General features: G+C 45.2%; 1 protein-coding gene and 1 long non-coding RNA gene across 2 annotated transcripts in view; both read right to left on the bottom strand.

Annotated features, from left to right (window-relative positions):
• The window catches only part of acads (acyl-CoA dehydrogenase short chain), a 276,335-nt gene that overhangs the window by 14,990 nt on the left and 235,980 nt on the right, over positions 1-25,365 (bottom strand). The gene's annotated exons all lie outside the window — the stretch shown is intronic.
• LOC135239818 (uncharacterized) overlaps positions 10,328-25,365 on the bottom strand; it is a 39,994-nt gene continuing 24,956 nt past the window's right edge. Inside the window, exon 3 of the long non-coding RNA XR_010325502.1 lies at positions 10,328-11,069. This is a non-coding gene — a long non-coding RNA (uncharacterized LOC135239818). The remainder of the gene's footprint in view (positions 11,070-25,365) is intronic.

Consider the following 25,365-nt stretch of genomic DNA (forward strand, 5'->3'; position numbering starts at 1 on the left):
CATTCTGTCCTCAATGCAATTAACCACACAAAAGGAAGTAACCATGTCAGCCCTGGAGAGGGGAGGGGGGGGTGTGATATTGGACGATCAGCTGGGGCTAAATGGAAGAGAAGCAAAAATGTGTTTCTTTGGGGGCCGGCCAGATGTCGCGTAGGGGGCTGATGCACAAGTGCTCATTTGGGGCCCACCTTTGTGCCGGACCTGTCTGTTTACCACCCTCCAGCGAGGCTCTCCAAGGCTCCATTCAGCCTCCGATCCATTGGGGGGGCTCCCGGAGCGCCCCTTAAGCCCACTTAGCCGCCGTTTTCACACCCTCTCCCCGCTCCCTCGCTTTGTCCCCGCCGCCGTCACATCAAACGGCGCCACAGAGCGCGGGGAACAGAGACTCCGCGGCCCGCAGAAAGGACCCGTCGCAAATATTAATCTGAAAAGGTGTCGGAGAGCCGGCCCCGCTTTTGTGCGCCCCAGCGCCCGGCAGGGCCCGAGCCAGCTTCTCTCAGCCGCAATCAGCTTGGTTTTCAGGCAAAAAAAGGAGAGAGGCAAAAGACTCGGAGTGCAATTATCCACAAGGAACAACCCCTCCCCCCCCCCCCCACACACACACACACACGCACACACACACTGCTTACTGATGAGGACTCAGAGGAGGCCATTATCAGGGGCTGTAAATCCCAATTCGTTCTATAGGTCCGTGTATATATCCATATGCAGAGGCACACACACTGATGCACCTGCAAGCAGACATGCACTGGACAGCATACATTGGACAGAACACATGCACACACACACACACACACACGCACGCATGCGCAGGCATACTCGCGCGCACACAAACACACACACTTTAACATGTACACAGACACCTGCATGCGCGTGAAAGTATAAACACACACCATACAGGTGAATGACGGTTCGATTGCACTGTGTGTGTGTGTGTGTGTGTGTGCGCGCAGCGAGGAGCACCTGACATTATAGTACAGATCTGTGATCTTCATTCCTGGTCCTGGACAGCCGCAGGGTCTGCTGGTTTCTGTTGCTACTTGGCGCTTAACTGATCAATTAAAGCAGTCGATTGCACAGTTAACTCGCCTCACCTTGTTTCTTGGGTCTGGATTGTTTTCTGATATCAAGGGCGAAAACTAGCAGACCCTGCAGCTCTCCAGGACCAGGACTGAAGATCACAGATCTGCGATGGATGCGTTGGAAACACGTGCGATCTGACCGTGAACGGCTCTGTTCTGCACTTCAATGGCGCTGCTTTGCTGACTAATGACTCTGAAAATAACACTAATTCACATGCAGAGCATGCGGGGTCAGGATTACACTCAGTCTATGCGTTCCTTTAATTTACTCCCCTCGTAGAGGAAAAGTCTTCGCAAAGTCATTTGCACTGTAGCAAAGACACTTTGGAGCACATCTTATTATGCTATACTGGCACGTGAGCCAGTGAAGGAAGACTCATTTCTTTATCACAGAAAGCACAATGAGCAAGACCCCCCATCTACTGCCACCCCCGCCCCGTCCAACCGCCTCCCCCCTACCACCCCCCCCCCCCGTCAACACACAGCCACTCACATTTGGATGGATAGAGTTACCACGATGCGTGGTCAAAGCACTACTCTCAGAAAGATGACAACCCCCTCCCAAATTTTGAAGCGGGGCATCCATGCCATCATGCAGGACATCCCATAATGCCCATGATTTATTATGGGGATTTTTCAACTGAACAACTGCATTTTTTGGATAGTTTTTTTTTCTGCAGGTCAGAGAAATGAATGGTGATAATTTCACAGCTTGCTGCACTCTCTCATTCACACTCCCTCCCTCCCATGCACCAATCATTAGCATTTTCATGTGAAATCCCAGGCAATATTAAACTATACAATCCGTAAACAATATTAGTTAGAGACGAGTGAGCATAAGCTTCGTTTTTGTGTATCATGCAGCAGTTTAAAGGTGCCGTACACAAGCTTCCTGTCGCACAGATCCGGTGTGGATCTTATCCCGGTGGGATCCACAGTGTCAGAGAGGGCTGGGGACGTTTCAGATTCTGTTTCTGTGTGGGCCCACTGGCACCTGCCACGTGTGGGTCTCTTTACAGTGGATTTCCAAAGATTGCGTGACATCTCTGAGTGAGACCCGCCCCGGATGGGCTAGAGAGGAAATATGATTGGGTAAGATACAGCGGATACCCTTCGCCACTGAGATCAAAACCATCCTCAGCATTTTTATGCGCCACGCCAATGTCTTAAAAGTTCTCTGACGGAAAATAAGCGAACAGGAATCTATATTGCATTCAGAAACAATGGGTTTGTCCTTCCACCAGCCCAAAATATGGACCTCTAATGAGTACACTGCCCTTCCACTCTTCCAGACTCTTTTCTATATGCACTATTTCGTTATATACATTACTCAGGGGGGAAACTACTGCTGTGTTGAAATATAAAGAAGGCAAAGAGAAGCATACATACTTATGTATAGTGGACATGTTTTTATGTTAAATGTATTTACCTGATCGTTCATTTCCCCAGCATCTCCTGCTGTTTCGTAATGCAATATTGGAAAAGGCAGCGCATTTAAATGATCCTATCCACAGCTCATTAATACGATCTTGTTTTCCTCGACCGCCCAATGGTCATGATGCACAGGCCGGAGCGCGTTCTGTAAAGCGGAGATTTGCACATTAAACGGTCCTGCTTGTAGGACCGCTCCTCCTGTAATCTCGGCCTCACAGCGTCACGTTTGAGGATCAATTAGCACGCCCGGCAGCCGCCGGAGCTCAGTGACGTATCGCGCTAATTGCCGTCTTAATTAGGGCCATTTTTTTCTCTCTCTCTCTCTCCATTCAGGACTGTTTAATTTTGTTAATGCAAATATTTGACACAGCAAACATCTGCACCCCAGCCCTCCTTTTGATTTCTCTCAAAATGAGTACTTAGCATTTCTTTTTAATTGTATTATGGCAGACGAGCAGAGGGAAAGAGGGAGGGAGGGAGGGAGGGAGGGAGGGAGGGAGAGGGGGTGTAAAGAGAGGAATGAGTTACAACCGCAGGACATTGTCAGATAAAACATTGATCAGGCATGTATTTCTACAGGGTGTCAGTGCCTCTCTGATATTATCTCTCTCTCTCACTCTCTCTCTCTCACTCACTCTCTTTCTTGCTCTCTCTCCATCTCTCACTCACTCTCTTTCTTGCTATCTCTCTCTTTCTCTCTCCCTCTCGCTCTCTCTCTGTATGAACCTGAAAGATCTGCCCTTGATCTCCACAAACAGAGCAGAGCGCACACATTATGTATGCATTAGTTTACCCCTTTTGTGTGGTCTTTACTGTCTCCCCTCTCTCCGCTCGTCCCTGAAGACAGGCGTCGGCATTGTGCGCTCTGGTAACTGAGGGATAATGGATCAACGTTTAGAAAAGCCTGCCTTTCCCGAGGAATGGCTGTGTAAAAGAGACAGAGTCGGGGGGGGGGGGGGCCTGGAGCGGGAGCAAAAACATACTCAAACCACAGACGGCATTCGGGCCCAGACCCAGACCCTAATGAATAAAAATGAAGATCTCCTCACATGATGAAGTGACAGGTTCATTTGCAGGCCTGCAATTCTGGCATAGAAGGAGAGAGAGAGAGAGGGGGGGGGGGAGAGTAGGAGAGAGTGAGAAATAGACAGGGGAAAAGGGAGAGAAAGGGGAAGGGACAGAAGGAGGGAAAAAGAAATATATATACAGAAAGAGGAAGGGAGAGAGAATGAGTCGTTCACCTGCCCCTTTCTGAAAGAAGACTGCCAGAGAATAAAGGTACCCGTCTACAGTGAGAGTAACAAACTGATAATAAAGATACAGACAGTAGAGATAGCAGCAGTTTCTTTTGAAATAATCTTTCACTCCCCATAAAGCCTGAGTTTAAATTGGTTCTCACGTCAGGATTCCATCCATTATTTCGACCACTTGCCCCTGTTTTTCAAAATAGACATTCAATATCTTTATTGCCATCTTTAAGGTGATGTACGCTGATTATGCCTTTAAAAATATCGTACATATCCTCCTCAACCCAACTTAACCTCCATCTCACTCCATTTACTCGCTTTCTGTGAAAATGCAGGCCTTATCTTCACCCAGCATCTATTATTCATTTGTTAACTTACTGTTACCGTGAAACGGCGCTGTATTTTTAATATCTGTTTTAAAAAGCCACGTTCAGTTTCCGCGTAACTCCATCAGACAGCACAACGTCACGCCCCTGTAACTCATGGATAACGACACGTCCACTTTAAGCAGTTAAGCTGTCTTTTTGTTTTTGACATCAGTGTTGGATAAGCGGCGGTGGGGTTGTGACTGGGGTGCCCAAAGGCACGGCTGGTTGGAACGTAATTAGCCGTGGGTTAAACCGTGAGCGTGCAGAGTGTAACGCTCCGAGGTTGAGGTGGAAAGAAGCAGAGTTGCATTTCATCTCTGTGAACCCTGTGATCCGGTGTGAAATTCTATTCCTGGAGGGCTGATGCGTATGCAAGTTCTTTTTTTTTTTTTTACATTAGTTACTCCGAATTACCCTGAAGTTACCCCAGATAGCCGTGAACACCCAATCGTAGATAAAACCACAGCAAAATGTTCAATATATTTAATATATGTAATATATTCGGGGGTAGTTTTCAGATATTATTTTTGACATAATGCAATGTCTTGGATGACAAAAACATGTTCCAGTGAAAATGTTTTTTTTTTTAAATATGACTTATTTTTCCTGAATGTCCCTTGCAGAGTATGTTCCAGCATAGCAGAACATGAAGTGTTCTTGAGATTAAGAGACGCTTGTCCCCTTCGGGGGACAAAATTAATTGTTGGGTCTTAAGAGCATTTTGAGGATTTAAGCGAAAATGTCAGATTGTGTAAATAATTGGACTAATTAAAAAAGACTAGACATGAACTGCAGAAAGCAATCCAGCCCTCCAGTCTCTAGTGTGACTCTGTCTCTGAATGCAACCTCTCGTGTGTAAAACTATTACCAGCCTTGCTGATCCAGGGAGCAACATAATATTAATTTAAGTGTAAAACACACAAAGAGACAGCAGTCTCTGCTTCTACTTAAGGTAGATTTGTCTGAGAAATGTCAGACACACTGATTGTCAATGCTAAGGACTTACGTTGGAGGTTTTGCAGTACGTGTTTTGAATGTGTTGCAAATGCAACCATTTTTTTAAAAATTCATTCAGTAATGCCATGTGAGGCAACATCTATTCAAGTCACAAAAATGCAAGGAATTGAATGGTCAGAGTTCTGCAAGCCATTGCAATCTTCACCCTTCAATGTTTAACGAATGTTCATTAGATGTTCAGATACCAGTAAATAGGGACTTTAAGCATCAATGGTTGCTACTACAGTGACCAGAAATAAATCTGTGCTCTTTTGTGCACACGTGAATTTGACTTACTCCAATCTGCCACCGTAGGCTGCTGATCTTCTATGGGGAAAACGCTACTTTTACCCTACTGTAAGCATATGGCTGTATTTCAGAACACAGAGAGCTGCCAACAGCTGATGAAAGCTAAATATAGCAGTGAAGAGGCATCAAATAGCATGACGTTTTGAGATCAGCCAAACCAAATTAGGGAAAAGTAAGACTTTTCCCTTGCTTGACAGTCAAGTGGCAATTCTGGTAAAATTCATGACTGTCATTTTTTGACATTTTCCTGTTTCTCAATTTATATTCCTATGAACTGAGACAGGAATATAAACTGAGAATATTTGAAATTTCGCTCTTGTTAAAATAAGTGGATCTCCACACTGACTGTTGATGGTTTTGTAACATGAAAAACTATAAGTTTTGGTGTCATGTACAAAACATATGTAAATGGAGTGTTAAGAGGGTACTTGCGAGGTCACCAGTAAGAGGTATCTGAAATATTTTGCATCTTCGATCCAACGAGAAACGTGTTCAGCACTCTTGATTCCCGCTGCACAGTCTTAGCCTCACCACAACTCAAGTCACCCTCAGATATCGAAACTATTTCAACTGCAAAATGAATAAATAAGCTATACGCCACGCAGTTCTTATCTCGACTTTCAGCACGCAGAGAAGTGCCCCAAAGTTTCTTCAGTTACGTCTGCTGGCTCCCCTAGGGGTGCGGGACAAGTTCATCTGCGAGTCAGCGGGGCGTGTCTGCACCACTTTGAGCCCCCCCAGCGCGATCCCAGGGGGTGGGGGATCGGGGAGGAAGCCCCCCAATCGCACCATCCAATAGCATCAGCTTCCCTCAGTGAAGCTGGAGGGCTTTCCTTTGCAGTGGGGGGGGCGGGGGGGCGGGGGGGGGGGCAGCGATTAAATGAGAGGACTGCGTTCGGCGCGGTGTCAGCCACAGGCCCGCCCATAATGAGCACAGAGATGAACATGTTAGCTCGAGCTAGGGCTATTATGTATGTACATACATTATGCATTTAATAATGTTCCTTGCAAAAGTACACTACATACATAATGAAGGGTTGTGGGGGGGTGAGGAGAATCTGTTTCTCCAGCTTTGTAGCCTTGAGCCTGTACATCGAAATTCTCGAACATCATTTGCAGCTGCACTGTGAGCGAACCTGCCGCACGTCACGGCCGGACTGCAGAATCGGGCGGCCAGGGCATCAACACGCCAGGTTTTCAGATTAGGGATTCGTGCTGTCCTTCTTCCATCATTTTTTTTTTTCTCGCATGATTCAATATGAAAATATGAATAGATTTCCATGTTACATTACTGACTTGTTATTGCTATTGGCAGTGCCATGGTTCTTGTGAAACCCTCCCCTCAGGAGTCGCTAAAGAACACTGCTATATACCCATGCCCAACTTGAACACAGTAAAATGTCCAGTGTTAATTTAACTCTAACAGACAACATTTGGTACCAACAGAGACCAAATGTTTTCTGTTAGAGTTGAAATAACACTGTTAGAGTTGAATTAATACTGTCACAGTTGAATTAATACTGGACATTTTGCTGCGTAGGGTGCTAGAATTGGAAGCGCTTACAGGACCACATAATTCTGCATATGCACACGCACACACGCAGAAGCACGCACACAAACATGCATGCACACACTCACACACACACACACTCACTCACTCACACACCCACACACACACATACACACACACACGGACAAGCACACACTCACACACATACACGCACATGCACACGCACACGCACACACGCAGAAGCACACACACAAACATGCATGCACACACTCACACACACACACACTCACTCACACACCCACATACACACATACACACACACACGGACGAGCACACACTCACACACATACACGCACATGCACACGCACACGCACACGCACACGCACACGCACACGCACACGCACACGCACCACACACACACACACACACACACACACACACACACACACACACACACACACACACACACAAAATCATTGGAAAAAAGGGTGGGCCATACAGCAAAACCAGGGTGAAAAATGTGCATCCTCAGCATTATGTTCATCACTCTCAAATGCCAAACAAAAAAAAGAGAGACAAAGCAGCTCAAAGCTGACCAGCTGTGCAGGTTCATGGGCTCGGCAATAACAGGCCTGAATGTGAGAGCATCACAGTCTGGCAGCATGGGAGGGAAAAAAGAGAAAAAGCATGAGGGCAAATAGGGAAAGGAGAAGCAGAAACAGAGGGGTAAATAGCGACGGCAGGAAGTGAGAGCCCTGCACCCTCGCAGTCCCCTCCCGTTTCACCCTGCTTTCGTCTCCCCGCTGCAGGTTTATGATTAGCGGGCTCTCAGTCTCTGACCCTCCCCCCGCTCCGCTCTGTCTGTCTCCTCACCAGGCCCCAGTGATCACAGCCTCTCGGCCGCTCAGCTCCAGCCGTGCACGTCGGCTGTGTTCTCACGGGCGTGTGACGGCTCTGTCAGCCTGCCCGCCTACCATCCCGCTACAACTGCACACAGAAAACCCTGCTCTCACAGACAGCTTCCAGCATTCGTCTATTATTATATTTAATTGACTATTTTGTATTGTTTTATTAATTCTTTTTCATATAATATTATTATTCCACCAGTTAGTTTTCCACTGTTGAAACAGACCTGCAATAGGATCAGTCAAAATTAAAAATAAATAATAAAAAATGTTTAGAGGGTTGGGCTAGCCTCAGTCCAGACAGCATCAAGGCACGTCTCCTTGCTCTCCTGATCAGAAATGTTCCCCTGTTCCACTCCACCCCTCGGCACACCTTCACCAACTTCCCCAACAGCTGCCAGTTTCAAACAGAAAAACAATAATAGAAAAAATCTTACAGCGCAGCTCAGGAGCAGAAAAGGGAAAGACTACAGTACCAACTGTGTGTGCAACCACCCGGTAGGCAGTACTCCGATTTGAAAAGATGAAAACATTAGTTTAAAAAAAAAAAACAGAATGGGTTTAAAAGTACGAGGCGGGTGGTGAGAACCTCGGGCTTACGAGCCTTTGCTCCGACTCGTGCGACGCGCGCGATCAGAGCAGGAAATCACAGAGCGCGCTCCGCAGCTCACGCAGCACACGCAGCACACGCAGCACACGCAGCTCACGCAGCTCACGCAGCACACGCAGCTCACGCAGCTCACGCAGCCCACGCAGCACACGCAGCCCACGCAGCTCACGCAGCTCACGCAGCACACGCAGCCCACGCAGCTCACGCAGCCACGCAGCAAACGCAGCACACGCAGCACACGCAGCTCACTCAGCTCACGCAGCACACGCAGCACACGCAGCTCACTCAGCTCACGCAGCACACGCAGCACACGCAGCTCACGCAGCACACGCAGCACACGCAGCTCACTCAGCTCACGCAGCTCACGCAGCTCACGCAGCACACGCAGCACACGCAGCACACGCAGCTCTCTCTCTCTCCCTCTCTCTCTCTCTAAAACACAGCATCAGTCAGCAACGTGCACTAATCCCTAAATGCGGGCATGCTGGCAGACACGCAGAGCAGACTGCGCAGACAGACCGGAACAACTGCGCACAGCGGAGAGGGCTGCTGAGAGAGGCGCGCACTAGCACAGGCCTGCTCCTGCGCTGCAGCGGCCTGAACGCGCGCTGAGATGAACGTGCACCGAGGGCCAGGAGGGAGAAATGCTGCAGGGATGGAGACATCCTCTCTGATTCGCTCAGATAATCAATCAATCGATCGATGAACTAATGCCATAACAGGGGCTTTTCTACAGCAGTCTAGCACAAGGGTGCATTGGGATTAAATCTGAATCCAGGTGGGAGGTTTGTGGGAAATATAGATGTGGATAATATGGATGTTTATATTTAATTATATTTATACACAATTAGTAATTTTTTATATACAGCAGAACTTCATTTAAAAAAATTTTCATTCAAAATATTAAAATGGAAGTAGTCCCTTTTGGCATTTTTGATAAGAGAAGCATGAGGGTGTATGGACAGGGAATGGAGGCGACGCATACGCTCCCTTCTTCAGGTGTAATATTCAAGCATACTTCATAGTATAATAGTACACTAACGGTTACTGACAGATCGTTTCATTGAATGCTTCTCAGTTCACATTCTGTGGGGGCCGGGATGTAAGTTGCTGTGCGAATCAGCCGCACAAACAAATTGCGCTTGCTGATGGTTGAATGGCGCGCGCTCTTTAAAGAGTAAGCCGCGGAGATACGCCAGTTAATGGCTTTCGCAGATAAGACGCCCTGGCGCTGACCCACTTCTGGAGCCGGTACCGCCGGCGGCCCCCCGGACCTGATGGGCGGTCCCGCAGCGGACCCGACGCGGCTGCGTATCTCCGCCGCCCGCTCAACATCCTCCAATTTCCCCGTCACCCGGCGAGAGGGACGAGTGAGAGGAGACGCCGGGGCTCGATCGCCCACCAGCAAAAAAAAATGCCAATTAACACACTTAATGAGACTTCTGCTCTCCGTGCCACAGGCTGCAGCGATGGGAGGGGTCTCTCTCTCTCGCTCTCTCTCTCTCTGTCTGTCTCTCGCTGTCTCTCTCTCTCTCTCTCTGTCTCTCAGTCTCTCCCTCTCTCTCTCTCTCTTTCTCTCTCCTCTCTCTCTCTGTCTCTCCCTCTCTCTCTCTTCTCTCTCTCTCTCTCTCTCTCTGTCTCTCTCTCTCTCCCTCTCTCTCAGTCTCTCTCTCTCTCTCTCTCTCTCTCTCTCCCTCTTTCTCTCTCTCTCTCTGCTGTGAGCTGGTGAATGCAGAGTAATTTCAGGAGTCAGTGCTCCTGCAGTGAACCTATGACAACCACAACAAAGAAGTCAGACCAAGTACGTGACTGTTTCGTGTTGCCTGTGACTGTTAATATAAATGTGAATGATAATTCTTAATTATGTCCAGTTATTGTTCTTTGTTTAGTGCTTAGAGTTCCTTGTTTTATTACCGCTCTATAATAACAATAAAAATTACAACAACAACAACAACAATAATAATATTAGTTATTATTATTATTATTATTATTATTATTATTATTATTAGTAGTAGTAGTAGTAGTAGTAGTATGCACAGTAATACAAAATGCTAATACGTAGAGTACAGACAGACAATAATGCAACACAATACACTTATTATTTGTTGTGATAACCAGTAAAATGCATAGCCTAGAAGGTTAGAGAACATTGATCACAATATTGGTGAAATGCATTTTTGGTTACAAAAAGCTCACAAGGGTCTATGGGGACTATGGATACTGGATTGGAACAATCACCTGACTATGCATACATTTAGTGGCTACCCCCATGAAAAACAACTGGTTTCCTAACACATGGAGAGAAACAAAGGTAAACACAGACAGAATGTTAAACAAAATCTTCCAGTATCCGCCTGGTACACTCCACACAGACGGATTCAATCAATTCTGCACAGTTTGCAATTTACACACAAAACAACAATGGGTTGAAATCTACCCAAAAAAAAGAGGAAACATCGGCTTCAAGGTTCCTTTGTGCGAAGGCCAAGAATAAGGGGAATTCATCAGTCAGCAGGGCGCGAGAGAGCAGACAGACGTGCGTTTTCTCAGTAAGAATGCAATCAATAGCGGGGCTGCAGAACAACTTGGGCAGACGTACAGGGGTCTCCTAATGCACATAAGGAGACAGGAAGGAAGTGGTCAAGTCAGCTGATAGCATGTCTGTGGTCACATCAGGCAGTCTTAGAGAGCCTTTTCAGATACGGCATCACAGCTTGGTTTGGTAACCTCTAGAGTGCAAACTGGTCCGCTTGATGCAGACTGCATGGAAGGTTATAGGTGTAAGACAGCATCTATCCTTGCAGTCTACTTACGAACAGGCTACCCTAAGGCAAGCCAATAGGATAGTTACTGACCCATTCCATGTTCTACACACTGAGTATCAGCTACTGCCCTCTGGGAGGAGGTTCAGAGTCCCCATTTATTTATTATTATTATTATTATTATTATTATTATTATTGTTATTATTATTGTTATTATTAATGGGATTTGTGCAGATCTTTGCTTTTATTGTTGATGTGTTTGTTTTCCTGTTTGTCTATAGGTGCCTTTAGGTACCTTGCAGTATGTACATCTTTGTATGTTTTTTGTATCTGGAATGTTCGTCTTTTATGGCTGCAGCATGGGTGAAAGCCCAAGCCAAATGTTCCCACTTTGTGGGACAATGAAGTTAATCTTGAATCTTGAATCAGACAAGCCAACAGAAGGCACAGGCAGTTGTTTTGTATTTGTTTTTCACTAAAAATCAATTTCATCAGATTTGAAAGCGGTCTTTATTTACACGGTGTACTTCGCTGCGGCGAACTACCGTTCAGTTGAGGATGCAAGATCAAGAAACGTCTGTTAGATTGAGGCGGATTTCAGCAGCGTGGCTGCATTTGTCTCGGATGACGCAAGTAACATGACATATCAGGAAGCCCTCAAAAGCGTGCAGTGCACACATTTTCAAAATGGCATCCGGCCAAGCAATCTCCACAAAGCCGACAAGCTTACGGCAGTGGCTCAAAAGGTCTTCAAGCGTTATCCAAGTCGTGTTGCAGTGCTTTCAGGGAATGTGAGGTTCAGGCCTACTAATGAGCCTCACACCAGCACCACGCAGAACCAAACCGGACGGCTGGTCTTCTGCTGAGTCATACCGTTCCTAGCACCTCGGTTTTTTATTCCACATGAAGGTAATTTGAAACGGTCACCTCACCAAACACCTCCGCACAGCTCAGGGATCAGAATACATGAAACATGCAGTAAGACTGAAAAACTAAAAACTTAACTGGCTCAGAAGCACAGCGCATTCAAAATAAGCCAATGGTTCAAAACATTCAGAGCAGTTGTGGAGAAACTGGCTTTAGAACTCCAATGCATTTCTATCACCCAGTTTTATTGAGGCTGGTAGAATCTTACCCCAAGCAAATCTGCACACTTAAACTGACAAAATTCTGAAATTGTCAAAAATAGAACTGAAATTACAAACATTGCTATCAATGGAGTTCTAGGACAGAGGTGAGAGATTTTTTTTCCAGATATTTCTCAGAAAACAAAACAGTACTTTGTCTGTTCCAAGAAATTCCATCTATGCCAAAACAGTTACACAGGATATTGACGAAGGATATTGTTAAAACGTTAACCATGATTCAATCCATTTACAAAGTTTAAATCGCAGAGATTTCATTTCAGTTGATCTGTTTTCACCAATTTTATTTTTTATTTACCCATCCTGCTGTCAACCATTTCATTATTATGATTAGCTAACCATGTATCATTTATTTGCAGGTGATATGAGTGCACTTATGTGTGTAGGTTAATTACCACAGATTAAAAAAAATAACTGTGATATAGCATGATTATAAAACTATGCTACTACCACATACCCTGTGGTTCTAATAACAACACTGAACGGAATATGTGACAGCATAAGAACACTGTTGTCATTCAGTTAAGTGGCAATTGATTTATCGACATGGATGTCTGGGGGGGTGTAATGTGATAATTGTCTAAAACATGTGATCAAAGAAGACTCTACTGACCTTGTGCTGAGGGATGACTGACCTTCAGGGGAGAACATCTCTTTTGGAAATTTCCACATTGACCCTTATTTATTTTATAGAAGAAAGGTAAAATCCTGTAACATAAATTTAAATCCTTGGCCTGGATAAGATTTTCATCCTAAAGACATGTCATAAATGTCATACAAACATACAGTATTTAGGCATTACCCACGAGCATCATGGTAATGTAACAAGAGGAACCAGCAAAATAGCCAAATATCTCCCTTAAACTACTTTAAACACGTACTGTGTTACTGTGTTTTGAATCCACCAGCCAGTGTGATAACACGAGCCAAGAGGCAAAGAGCAGCCATGTCCTGTGGTCTTGAATATTTCCTCCCTGAAAGATCCAGGTAGATCTTGGAACCAGGAAACTAATTAAGCTGTTGAAAATAACTGTGCAGGTACCTGTGTGGAATAAGGAGGAACTGGCCTGATGAGTTGCTCGTGGCCCTAGGCCAACAGTGGAAAAAATTCTCTCTGAACCAAGGAATTTTAATTGAACAAAAATGTGAACCTTTACATAGATCCTCTGCATTTGCCCTTTTAGAATGTAGAGAGGATAAGGCTCCTCAGGAATATGTATTTCTCATTTAAAGGTGGATCCAGGAGCGTGGAGCTGTTGGATGACTATAGGCGACAGAAAATTGGGGCCTCATCAGACAATCTGTCAGTCACTGACTCACACAAACCAATCAAAAGCCTTTGTGATTTCCATAGTAACCTTGAGCCATTCATAACACTTCCTTTTTTCTATTTCACCCATTTTTGGGGGACACAAAGCCTGCGATTTTCAGCCACGTTGGGCACTTTCTCATCAGGTCAATAGGCAGCAGAGTGCATTAATTCAGAGTGCAGGCCTCAGTCAGGTTTTTATTATGTGAGCATATTGATGTATGAACACCTGTGTGTGGGGAACATGCATGGATCAATCCATCTTGATTCTACACCAGTCTGAAAAATATGTATTTCATTGACCATGTTCGGCACTCAGAAACACAGATGCTCGGAGCAGAAAACCATTATGGCAGAGAATACTCCAATAGCTTCTGCACCACATAATTGAGACATATTTGAAATTTTTTCCAATGCAACAGTGAGAGATAAGCCTCCTTTTGTACTCTGCACAATTGAAAGCTGAGCATCACTTATCAGAGAAATTTGAGTGGCATCCAATTCAAATATGACAATGCAATTCTCCATCAACTGAGTGTCTCCATAAAGACAGGCTATTAAAGAATTTCTGCTTATAAATTCACTCTGAATATAGAATTATTTGACTATTCTCAGTCGTTAAGTCCCAGTATTAGCTGTTGTGTTTAGTAGCGTTTGTAAACATTTTTCAGCTACAGTTGTCAAAAAAGGTTAAATAAAATAGTGAAAGATTATAGGGACACAAGGATCAAGAGCTATCGGTGTGATCCACGGTGCAAAACCTAGAGAATCAGTTGTGTTATTTTCTCTTCAGTGAATATGACTTGGGTCTGCTTGAGACAACCATATCTCATGATTACTGTGTGAATTTCTGAACAAAATAGACCAAATAAACTGAGTAAAATAAAAGTAGAAATTCCCTTACTGCTCAATACATACGTGCATATACGTATGGACACGTACTGTACATGTATCTGGACACTGCATCTGCACAATTATAAGAGCACATTCACACATTTACCAGAGGATTCAAAACGATTACTGAAAAAAGACTAAGAGGCATGCATCAGGCTTTTCAACAGATGAGAAATCTACTATAATAGAGCAAATATTGGTAATGGAGTATTGGTATTGGTGTATTTTTCAAATGGAAATGTGTATTGTTGTGTAGACACTGTCCCTTCAAGTTATTAATCGGCACAATACCCAGCGTGCGATGTGATGGTCTGGACTTGATTCGCAATGGTGCCAGTGCTGACTGCACCTAGGACAACCTGGCAGGAAATGACACAGTGCCCTATAACGTGCCCCAGCAATGACCCGTGAGGTACACCGGCCACACCTGAAAAGGTACTGCACCCTGTCACTGCGCATCAACCATGACCTAAGTTTCACCAGCCTCTACAATCACTCTACATTGTATCCCAGCTTAATCTGGCAACCAGACAGTTGTACACTACAGCTCAAGGGGGAATCTACGGAGTGTCCTTACCTCGACCACCTGGCACTGCATAGTCTAACACAGGCCTCATGCCCTACTTCTCACAGGTCAGGACTTATAGTCTGGAAGACTGAATGTTTTAAGGACAGGAGAATTGCTACATGTTCTCCACTTCTTTGCTCAGAATGGACATCTGTCCACTGTTTTGTCCATAGCAACATTGGTCCTTCTTGGCATATGTTAAGAATTTTCTGAAATTCACCAATGAGGAGGTCGGAGCAGCCTTTAATGGAATTTCTCAAACACCCATAAGAGCTGCATGTCTCACTGCTAGGTGCATGTTCATGTTCAAATAATCCTGATAGCCAGCGGAGAATTAAAGAGTGAAAAAAACATCTAACTGTGTAAGACCTCATCTATTGTCAGTATTTCTGTACTGTGGGGCGTGTCTATTAATTCAGCTCAGAAGGCAATCAGACTGTTGGACAGGAAGTGAGATAAGCAGGAGGCCACAGCGCTGCATTAATTGAGTTTAAGTTGCGCTCAGCCTTCAGAGGGTCCTCCCGCTGAGAGAGCGAGCCAGAACAGCCGAAATGACGAGAACGCCCCGCAGGGTCCCGAACCGACCCCCCAGCAGCAGGCGACCCGCTAACCCCGCCCGCACCCAGCCCTTTCTCCTCATAACGTGGAATTCCACCAATCAACACTTTACTGAGAATCGCGTAACATCACAGCCAAGCCTGAGAATGTTGATCGAGAAGGGTTTTGTGAAAATAGTGTTATTGCCATTGCTCTCGGACTCATTTGCTAGCCTGTAGTTTTTGTTAATGTCATTTTCAGTTTCAGTGTAGGCCTATGTTTTTGATTGGACCGCACAGTTTTTGTGAGCAAGGAAGCTATTTTAGGTACTTACAAAACTAGCTGTTTGGTTTGCAATGGCCAGCATAGAGGCACACATAGTTGATGGTTTAAAGCTGGAAAACACTTCAAGTAATTCCATAGAAGCTTGTGGAATGATATTATGCATGCAGAGGTTGTACGGGTGTGTATTACTTTTTTAAATATGTTTAATATTTTTAGTTGGAACTCACTCCTATGGTACATGCACCTTGAGACCACTGAGCTTAAGGAAAGACGTACTGACACAATACAAAAGCATTTTTTTGTTTGTAATTGTGAATAAACAATATAAAATTAATGTGCTTTTTTATATACAGCCTCTGGATAAATAATGCCGCTACACAAACTGCTTTGAAGTTTCTTGAAGAGGTTTCATTTCTTTCATGTTATTTTTTGCTTTAAACAACAAAACCACAAACACCCCGATACCAGCCATCATAAAGCTGGCAGGTCATAAAAAACTTCTGTAAATATCTAAAACATCCTTTGATATCATCGCTAAAACAGTCATGATATCAAAAGCCCCAGAATGTGAACTATCCTGTTAAAATAACTGAACGAGCACGGAACTGTCCAGACCCACGGCGCAACTCACTTCCGCAGACGTCCCTCAAAGGTCGTCCGTGAGTGAGTGACTGAGTGAGTGACCACAATTTGCCATGCATAGCCCACGGCGCCAGTTCCTGCACGCCGTGGGAAAAAGTAGCTACATAAAGGGTACATTTTTTTACTCCAGGTATAAAAACTAGGGATAAAGAAGAAAACAGTAATGATGAGATTCAAAACCAGTCTACAAGGATAGTGAATATGACCACAGATTTGTTTTTCTATCCCTCTGATTGAATTTTAATTCACGTAATCCAAGTGGAGGGTTTCTGGTCTGTTCTGGTAATGGCCGTGTGTTATTAATGACTGCTGTCCCAGAGGACCCCAGAGAAAGCAATAGCTTCTCTTGTCTTTGCAACTGCCAGACGCATCGATTTTTAAACGCAAGACACATAGCATGTTCCACCCAAACTGTATCCTCACGTGGACTTCAGCAAAGCAATAGAAACTAAAATGATTGAGCCTCTTTTCCTGCCACAACCACTACCCCAGTAAATCACCCCCAAGCATCGCTATAGCATTGAAACAATATGATGACGTTGTTACAGAGTTATTTAAATGGTGCGCGGTAGCTAGAACATTGCCTTTAAGAACAACCTATTGCCAACGTTTGTCTATCATCCTTCACTAATAAAATTCAGGCAAAAGAATTTTGCATTGACCAAGTGATTCAGTCCTTTTTCTTCACCATTTGAGTGGAAAAATCCAGGAATGAGGAGATGACAGTGAGAGAAAAAAGCAGGGTGTGTGTGTGCGTGTGTGTGTGTGTGTGTGTGTGTGTGTGCATCACAAGGTGGCTCAAAGCCGATTCTGAAAAAGACATCAGCGCCTCAGAAGACGCTCACTGTGACAGAAATGAAAGCAGATTCCTGGGCTGGAGTTCACCAAGCAGCAGCCCTGCCTCCCACTGATATTCCAAAACTGACACAAACCCCAAGGCTTTTGACACACTTTTGAAAACACCACGCCCCCGTGTTCTCTGCCACAAGCCTCCTGAGCAGCTCCTAACCGTCTGCAACAGGGGTAGGGGGTGGTGGGCGAACTGATTTTTTTCTTTTTTTTACTAAAGACTTAATTTTTAATGAAATTCAACTGCATTTGTACCCCCGAAAATCATTTCTGGGTGTGAGGAAAAGGGAGAAGGCTGATGTCTTGCCGAGAGGGTGGGGTGGGTGGAGGCGGGGGGAGGAGGGTGAGGGGAGCGGGGGCAACAGGCCAGGGCTGCCAAAGGGGTTCCACAGCATGGGGTGGGGGTGGGGGTGGGAGGGTAGCTGGGAGGGGGGCAGTGGAACAAATGCTTCAAAACACAGGGAGAGAAAGTGCAGACAGGAGAGCAGAGGGAGAGGGACAGAGAGGGAGAGCAGAGAGAGAGAGGGGGAGTGCAGAAAGAGAGCGATAGAGAGATAGAGGGAGACAGAGAAAGAGGAGAGAGGAGAGAGAGGGAGGAGAGAGAGGGGAGAGAGAGAGAGAGGGGAGGAGAGAGAGGGGGAGCAGAGAGAGAGGGGGAGTGCAGAAAGAGAGAGATAGAGGGAGAGAGAGAGAGGGGGGAGGGAGAGAGAGAGAGAGTGAGGAGGGAGAGAGAGGGAGTGAGAGAGAGATGGGGAGCAGAGAGAGAGAGGGGGAGTGCAGAAAAAGAGAGATAGAGAGAGAGTGGGGAGGGAGAGAGAGGGAGAGAGAGAGAGAGAGAAAGAGAGAGCGAGGGAGAGGGGAGATATCCACGGCAGAGCTGCTGTATATTTATCACAGCTGTCAAGTGCTGCTTTTCTCCCGGCCCTCCTGAGGGGCTCAGCGAGAGGAGCGCCGGAGAGCGGGAGAGCGGGAGCGCGCTCAGTCTTTCCGGTCACGTCCGGGGGACCGGCGCAGGTATATTTTGGCTGGGTCAATGTCAAAGCGACGGCGAGCCGAAACAAGACGCTCCGAGCGAGCAATCAATTTGTGCTCGGGCGGCCGGGAGGAGCGGGGGGAGGGGAGAGGGGCTTCGGTGTAATGCTTAATTAGCCGCCCGCGCACGCTCCCCCTCATTAATGCGCCGCGAAGCGGCGGCTAACGACCCCTAGCCCTCTGACATCACGGAAGGGCCGGAACACGTCTAACTATCAAAAGTGCAAAGACTTCTGGGAGACGAGTGCGATCTGGGATGGCAAACGGCCCTCACCGGCGCGGTAACAGCACTTTCCCCTCAGCACTGCAATGCAGATTCAGAGCAGGATCCTTCGCTAATATGAGCTGCGTGTCTTTGTATGCTTATAAGTCAATGGTACGTCAGAAACAATTTCATGACCATTACGTTCTCTCTGTCTCTCTCTCTCTCTCGGTCTGTCTCTCTCTCTCTCTCGTATTGCATCTTGACAGAGCCATAGGGTAATGATACAGCTGCCATGGTGAAACGTGCAGGCCTGTATCCTGTCAAAAACTGAAATCATGGAGGAATAAGCTGTCATTAGCAGACTCGCTCTCTCTGCACCAGAGCTGTCATACTGTACGGGCTCTCTTCCAGGGCTGGTGTGGTGGTGGTGGGGGGCGAGGGGGGGTCTGTGGGAAGTGGGGGGTAGCTGGGGGGAAGGTAAGGGCCTATCAGCTGTCAGCCCTTCAGTACACATTACCCTTAATGAGAGAACATCTCTCATTCAGGAATTCACATGGACGGTGGAACCAGAAAAGCCTCCGCAGCACCTATGCCAGTGTGCATTCTCTCCTGCTGAGACAGAGCATCTTTATTAGGAGGCATCAGGTTGGCTTAACAGTACTACGTGTGTGTGTGTGTGTGTGTGTGTGTGTGTGTGTGTGCCAGTATAAATATACATTTTGAGTCCAATTTGGTCCACATGCATTATATTACACTACTCTTGATTTCAGACAGCAACATTTTGCTGCATATGCGTGCAAACGTGCGTGGTGGGGGGGGGGGGGGGGGTAGGACACAGGTAGTCAGAATTTGTGTGCCGTGTTTCTCTGAGCCTTCGCTCAGTGAAGCTAGCATCTTGTCAGTTTGCTGCCAGTGGGTGTCTGGGGCTCTGACTGCTAACAGAATGAACTCCTGGCTGCCTGCAAGCTGCCTGCAAGCCAGAAGCGGGAAGGGGATCCCTTTAGACATTAGAGGTGCTGAATACAGCACAGGCTTAAAAGAGAATTTACTGGAATTTCACAGGCTGTTTTTGGATAGAAACTGTGCTGCTCCCCTGCTATTCAGCAGTTTTTGCTCTGAATATGTAATCCCCCCCCCACCCCCCCCTTGTCTCCTGCCTACATGCGCCTGCCCTGCTGATGGCTTTTTTAGGGAGGGATTTGGGCTGCTGCTGTTGCTAAACTATTCTCAATGACAGACTTAAAAAGGAAGCACATTTAGAAACATAAATAAATCAGCAGTGTGCCGTTTGGGGCAGCGAGAGAGTGAGAGATTGCCAGAGTACTTTGATTTCCAGAAGAAAAAAAGCGTTATTGCGTAAGGTTGTCTTTTTAAACACTGCGTTACTGCGTAAGGATATATCATGCCAAGAAAGCCACATCGTAAAAACTCACGTTAAGCGTCCGGTGTTTTTTTTGTTTGATAGGCTGCACACTGATTTCACTGTAGATACCTCATACAGGGAGCTGCAAACTCCCAGCCTGATGCTTAGCGTTTTTTCCTCTTGCATCATTGCACATGCAATCAATACAAATTGAATGCATACTGCACAGAAATATTACTTGAGATCAAATGTATAAACCTTTACACATTTCTTAACACACACAGTACCTAGCGTCCAAGAAAGAATGTTAAACTGATGACAACAGCAATTTGCTGAACATTCGTTCACAATTTCACTGTGAATTACTGAATTTCAGCTGGATCCTATGAATACAGCACGCATGCTTGTAATGGAAATGGAAGACACACAAGAAATATAAACTTAGTGTCATCACACACTTGAACCCAATGCAGCTCCAGAAGAGAGTAACATTTGTGGAAGCACAAATGTTGTGTTTTTTTGTTTTTGTTTTATGCAACATTTTCTGTGCTATTATATTATGTCTATATGTCTGCAAAAATTCCAATGCAGCGAGACTGAATGCATTCAGGTAGCAGGGCTTTTACAGGCATTTGTTTTACACTCTTCATGGGAGTCATCTTTAATTTAACCGCCAGCTTCTTAGAGCAAACGTGCGCTGTCCATAAACGTCCGGGCGGCTTCTTCCGCAAATCTCCATAAACTTAATCCCAGCGGACGAATGCGAAACGCTTTCTCCCTCAACCATAAACCCGCCTAATCCAAACAGCACCAGCGGTCATTAGTTCAGTCCTCTGCAGGTGGACTAGCCCGCTACTCGCAGAGCAGAATCCCTCAAAAAAATAATCCCCTCCCCCCCCCGGTTTCACAAAAAAGATTCTTTATGCCATACGGTGCGCCTTATGAAAACTGGAGAACACGGAAACAAAGGTTCAAAATGTCTTTTTTATAAGACCTGGAATGCCCGTTTGAAATGCCATTTTCCTGCTGTCATGCTCTGACTGAATCTGCCTCAGTAAAAACCCCATGCTGAGATTTTGTTACACGTAACGTTTACGTTCAGGTATCACATCTCTCTTTTCAGAATCCCCACGTGTCAAGTTTTGTGTTTTGCACTGATGACTGCAAAAGGCCCAACTCACGTAATACAAAACATAGTGCTTTGACATCGATTAGAGATGAGTTTATATTTTTTTCCTTTCAATTACAAGATTCATTATTTGATGGGACAGAACTAGTGCTACCAGATGTGAAGTTTATGATCAAAATTGTCAAAAGGAGAAGCATCCCCAGCGTTTGTAATATTATCTTCATAGTTCACACCATTCCTGAAATTAAATTCATATTGAGAAAAAAAAAAACGTACACAATAAAACAATCCAGGTGACATTTCAAGAACTGTTAAAAATCTATAAAACAAATGATCACAGATGAATGTGTAACAGGTTCACTCCTGTACTCTAAATCCTCAACTTTCTCATTATCATCAAGGGATTTTTATTAGTGTGTATTAAATGAACTTAATTCAATAAGATACATATTTTATTCATACCACACATACACAGTAATGCCCTTCATTCTACCTGCGGTCTGTTTTCCCCTACTGCTCCAACTTTAGAGACACACATAAACCAACCATAAAAGGCCAGTCTAAGACCAGCCCTCACCCCCACTGAAAAACATCTTTAACCAAAAAAAAAAATTATAATAATAATAAGAATCGGAATGGCATCTTTATTGATGTACTATATTTCAGCACCCAATAATACATTTAAGGAATTTGAAGAACAAATAAAAATTGATCACATGCAGTATTCCGGTAAAATGAGATCACTCTGGACATGTGATGCAATGCATGACATTTGCAGAGGAGGCTAATTGGAGGGAGCTGAGAGGACTAAATGAAATCGCAGATTTTATCATTTGAGGAAAATGCCAGGAATGCTTAATATATACATGCCATTCAATTTCACCTAATTGTGGAAATGTCAGTGTCTCTGATGAGGACTGCGCGACTCTGAAACCTAATATGCTCCAGTTCAATGTTGACAATGAGGCTTGCCTTATTTAATTTGCTTGACATTACTTGTTAAGTGGATGTGAGCGTGTGCACGTGCGTGCAAGTTTTTCCAGAGACACCAGAACAAAGGAATTCAAAAAACTTTCAAACTTTCAGTTAGACATTGTGTAATATGAATAATATATATTGTATTCATGCATGTAGTCACTGTTCAGTTCAGAGGAGGGCAGATGATCCTGTATGTGTCTTTAGACATTCTCCTTTCTTTGCTACAAACAATCCCAGCACACTGATACGGTAGGGGAGGGGGCAACGGAGAGAATGCCCCAACTGAACATTGTACAGGAGTTTTAATTTCACATACACAGGCGGGCACACTCATAAACATTACATAGACTGCCCAAATATACAAATATAATAAGGATCCGAACACTCGTCAGAGACAATGAGTCATCCTAGGATTAACACCAATCGGAAGTTGAACACACAACAAAGAGACGTCTAGCTCTGTAGTCTTTCTGATCTGAATCGGTCATCACCTCCACACAAAGCCCTACCTGCAGTAGGCATTGCCAGGCAACAAGCTGCTCACAGTCTACTTATATGCTAATTTACTGTACCACATTTTCCAGAAGGCAACGTGAGAACCATGCCTCACATAAATGGTATTTCCCAGAGCTTGCTGCTGCACAGGACGATTTGTTAGTTGTTTGACTACAGATTAAATGCTTGTTTTCCCAGCAGCACTCAGATGGTAAATGCCCAAATCACTGGCTGCCTAATGGCATTCTGACTGGAGAGCTCATTCAGTGGAACAAATATTTCCACAGACATCCGATAACAACGACAGAAATAAATGGTATTGACATGATACATATAAGAATAATAAAAATAATGATAATGATGACGATGATGAAGATGATGATTATATACTGTTATAATTTCTCTGAAATGGTGAGGATATGAACACCTCCGTCTCGTCTGTGCTGAGCGCGATTTGAGCATCCGCTGAAGAGACTTCAGATAGTAAGAGAGCGTTCAGCACACACATCCCTCTTTGTGTGCACCGCACGTGAGTTCCAGCCAATCAAAGAAAAGAGAGCGAATTAAGAAGGTCCCTGCCCGAGTGGGGCCATGTGGGCCAAGGACTCCCTGCTCCACTGCTGGCCCACACACGGCATTGTGGGTAAAACACCACCCACAGCATGTGTGCAGGTAACAAAAGCTCACTTTCCAAGGCTACAAGTATGAATGAATGAAATAAATTAATGAGTGTACTCTTATTTGGGGATTCGTGAAAAATAGCTTATATTCTGCTGCTCTCTAGGTCCAAGGATACCTGAAATTGCATGTCTATGTTACGCATAAATGCAGGCGCATAGCCTGCCTGCCGCCCTAGGCAAGATGCTGAAACCGGGGGCCGGGGGGGGAGGGGGGGTTAGTGGTAGCAGACCAGGGAGGAGGTTAGTAATTACAGACCGGGGTTGAGTTAGCGGTTGCGGGCCGGGGGTGACACGGGGAGGGTTGGAGGTCGCAGTGTTGCAGACACCGAGGTGGGGAATGCTGGCCGCTGAACACCATGAACACAAACCCTGCCTACAGCCAGCGCTGCATAAATGAATACATATGTTTCTACGTACAAGATTGACATACTACGTTTTCTCAGTTAGATATTTTAATCTCAGTATGCCATTGTCATTGCCTCAATTTTGCTCCACTTCTTTGTACAGACTTACTGCTGTGTCAATAAAGCATGATACACTGTGTCATTGACAGTCCCTGCAACTGCTTCTTTATTTCCCATTGGACCACAGCTGGGTTAAATGCTCAGCTCTTATTGGGTGAGTGAGGCTTGATTATTTTCCTGTAACCTGCACAGCACGGTATACACCCATTAATCAATACATTTAAATTTAACACTACATGTACGACTGTAGTTGCACTGTTGTTTGCTAATGAGGTTTTCACCGTTATTTTCAGCTGTACATTCGGTGTTAATAACACTAAACTGAGCACTGTGGTGAGTCTGTGCAACCCAGTCAGCACATTTAAACTTAACACTGCGTGTACAACCGCAAAATAACTGTGAAAACTTCATTAGCAAACAACAGTGCAACTACAGTTTTGTTTAACTGAATTTGACCGTTGCTTGGTTACCCCTGCTAGTAGCCATGGCCTGAACAGGCTTGACCAGTCTGGGCTGTGCAGGTGGATAAATATAAACCACTTCAGGGTGCTTCACAAGGCCTCTGCTTTCCCTCAGCATCCCAACACGCCGCCCTGCCTGGGTTTACTGTCATGTGACTGCACAGCCCAGAGTGCTTTATTCCTCACCTATTACCACAGGCTCAGACAGGACAGAGCATCATTATTTACCGCATTGCTTTTGTTTTCTGTTTTTAGCGGATGTGATCTTTACACACAAGTATCCACAAGAGTCACACGCTTATTTATCTTTTATGCATTTCAGAAATTGCACTGTGAGTACCACTTTTTTTTTTCTTGATTTAGTTATTTCAAAACAGATTTTTTTTTTAATTGGGGAGAAGGCCTGCACTAATCCATGACCTGATGGTACATTTCAAGCTCCAAAATAATCTCTCATTCCCCTAAGAGAGCATACCTGGATTAGAACAGAAATCGCGTATAATCCTCGGAAAAGAGTCAATCCTTTCTTTGAACTTCAAAGTACAGACAAAACAATTGAAGCAAATAGCAGGAAGTCTTAAAAAAAAAAAAAAAATGCAGCCAATTGAACGGAATGAGATGAATGCGCGATCGCCTAATGAATATTGCATGCACGGAGGCAGGCTGAACTTCAGGTGAACTCTGCATGAGAGAGCCTCTTCCACCCCGGAAGACGGGGGAAGAGGAGGCGAGAGAAGCGTTTGAAGTCGCGCGCGATCGGGACGCCGCGTCACGTCACCGCGGACGGAGTTTCATCCGCCGCGACGGACGCCGCGGTCTCCCGCCCGTGACGCGGGCTCCTCAGAACGCGTCTGACAAACCGCGCTCGCCCGCCTCGGCAGTTCTCTCAGGAAAAACCGGGAGCTAATTTGCCACATTTCCACGAGCCTTGAAAATGACAGAAAAAAAAACTGTCACCCGTTCCTATTTCACAGGCAGAGACGTGAGGCTGCAGCGGCTCTCCATTCGCTGGGACGTTACACTCCGTAATTAGGAGAAGCACGTTTTGGTCACTGTAGAAAAAAAAAAAACTATTGTTCGCTGTTTGACAGATTGAACTTTGTGGA

This window comes from Anguilla rostrata, chromosome 14 (assembly GCF_018555375.3).
Source record: "Anguilla rostrata isolate EN2019 chromosome 14, ASM1855537v3, whole genome shotgun sequence".
Classification (NCBI taxonomy): domain Eukaryota; kingdom Metazoa; phylum Chordata; class Actinopteri; order Anguilliformes; family Anguillidae; genus Anguilla; species Anguilla rostrata.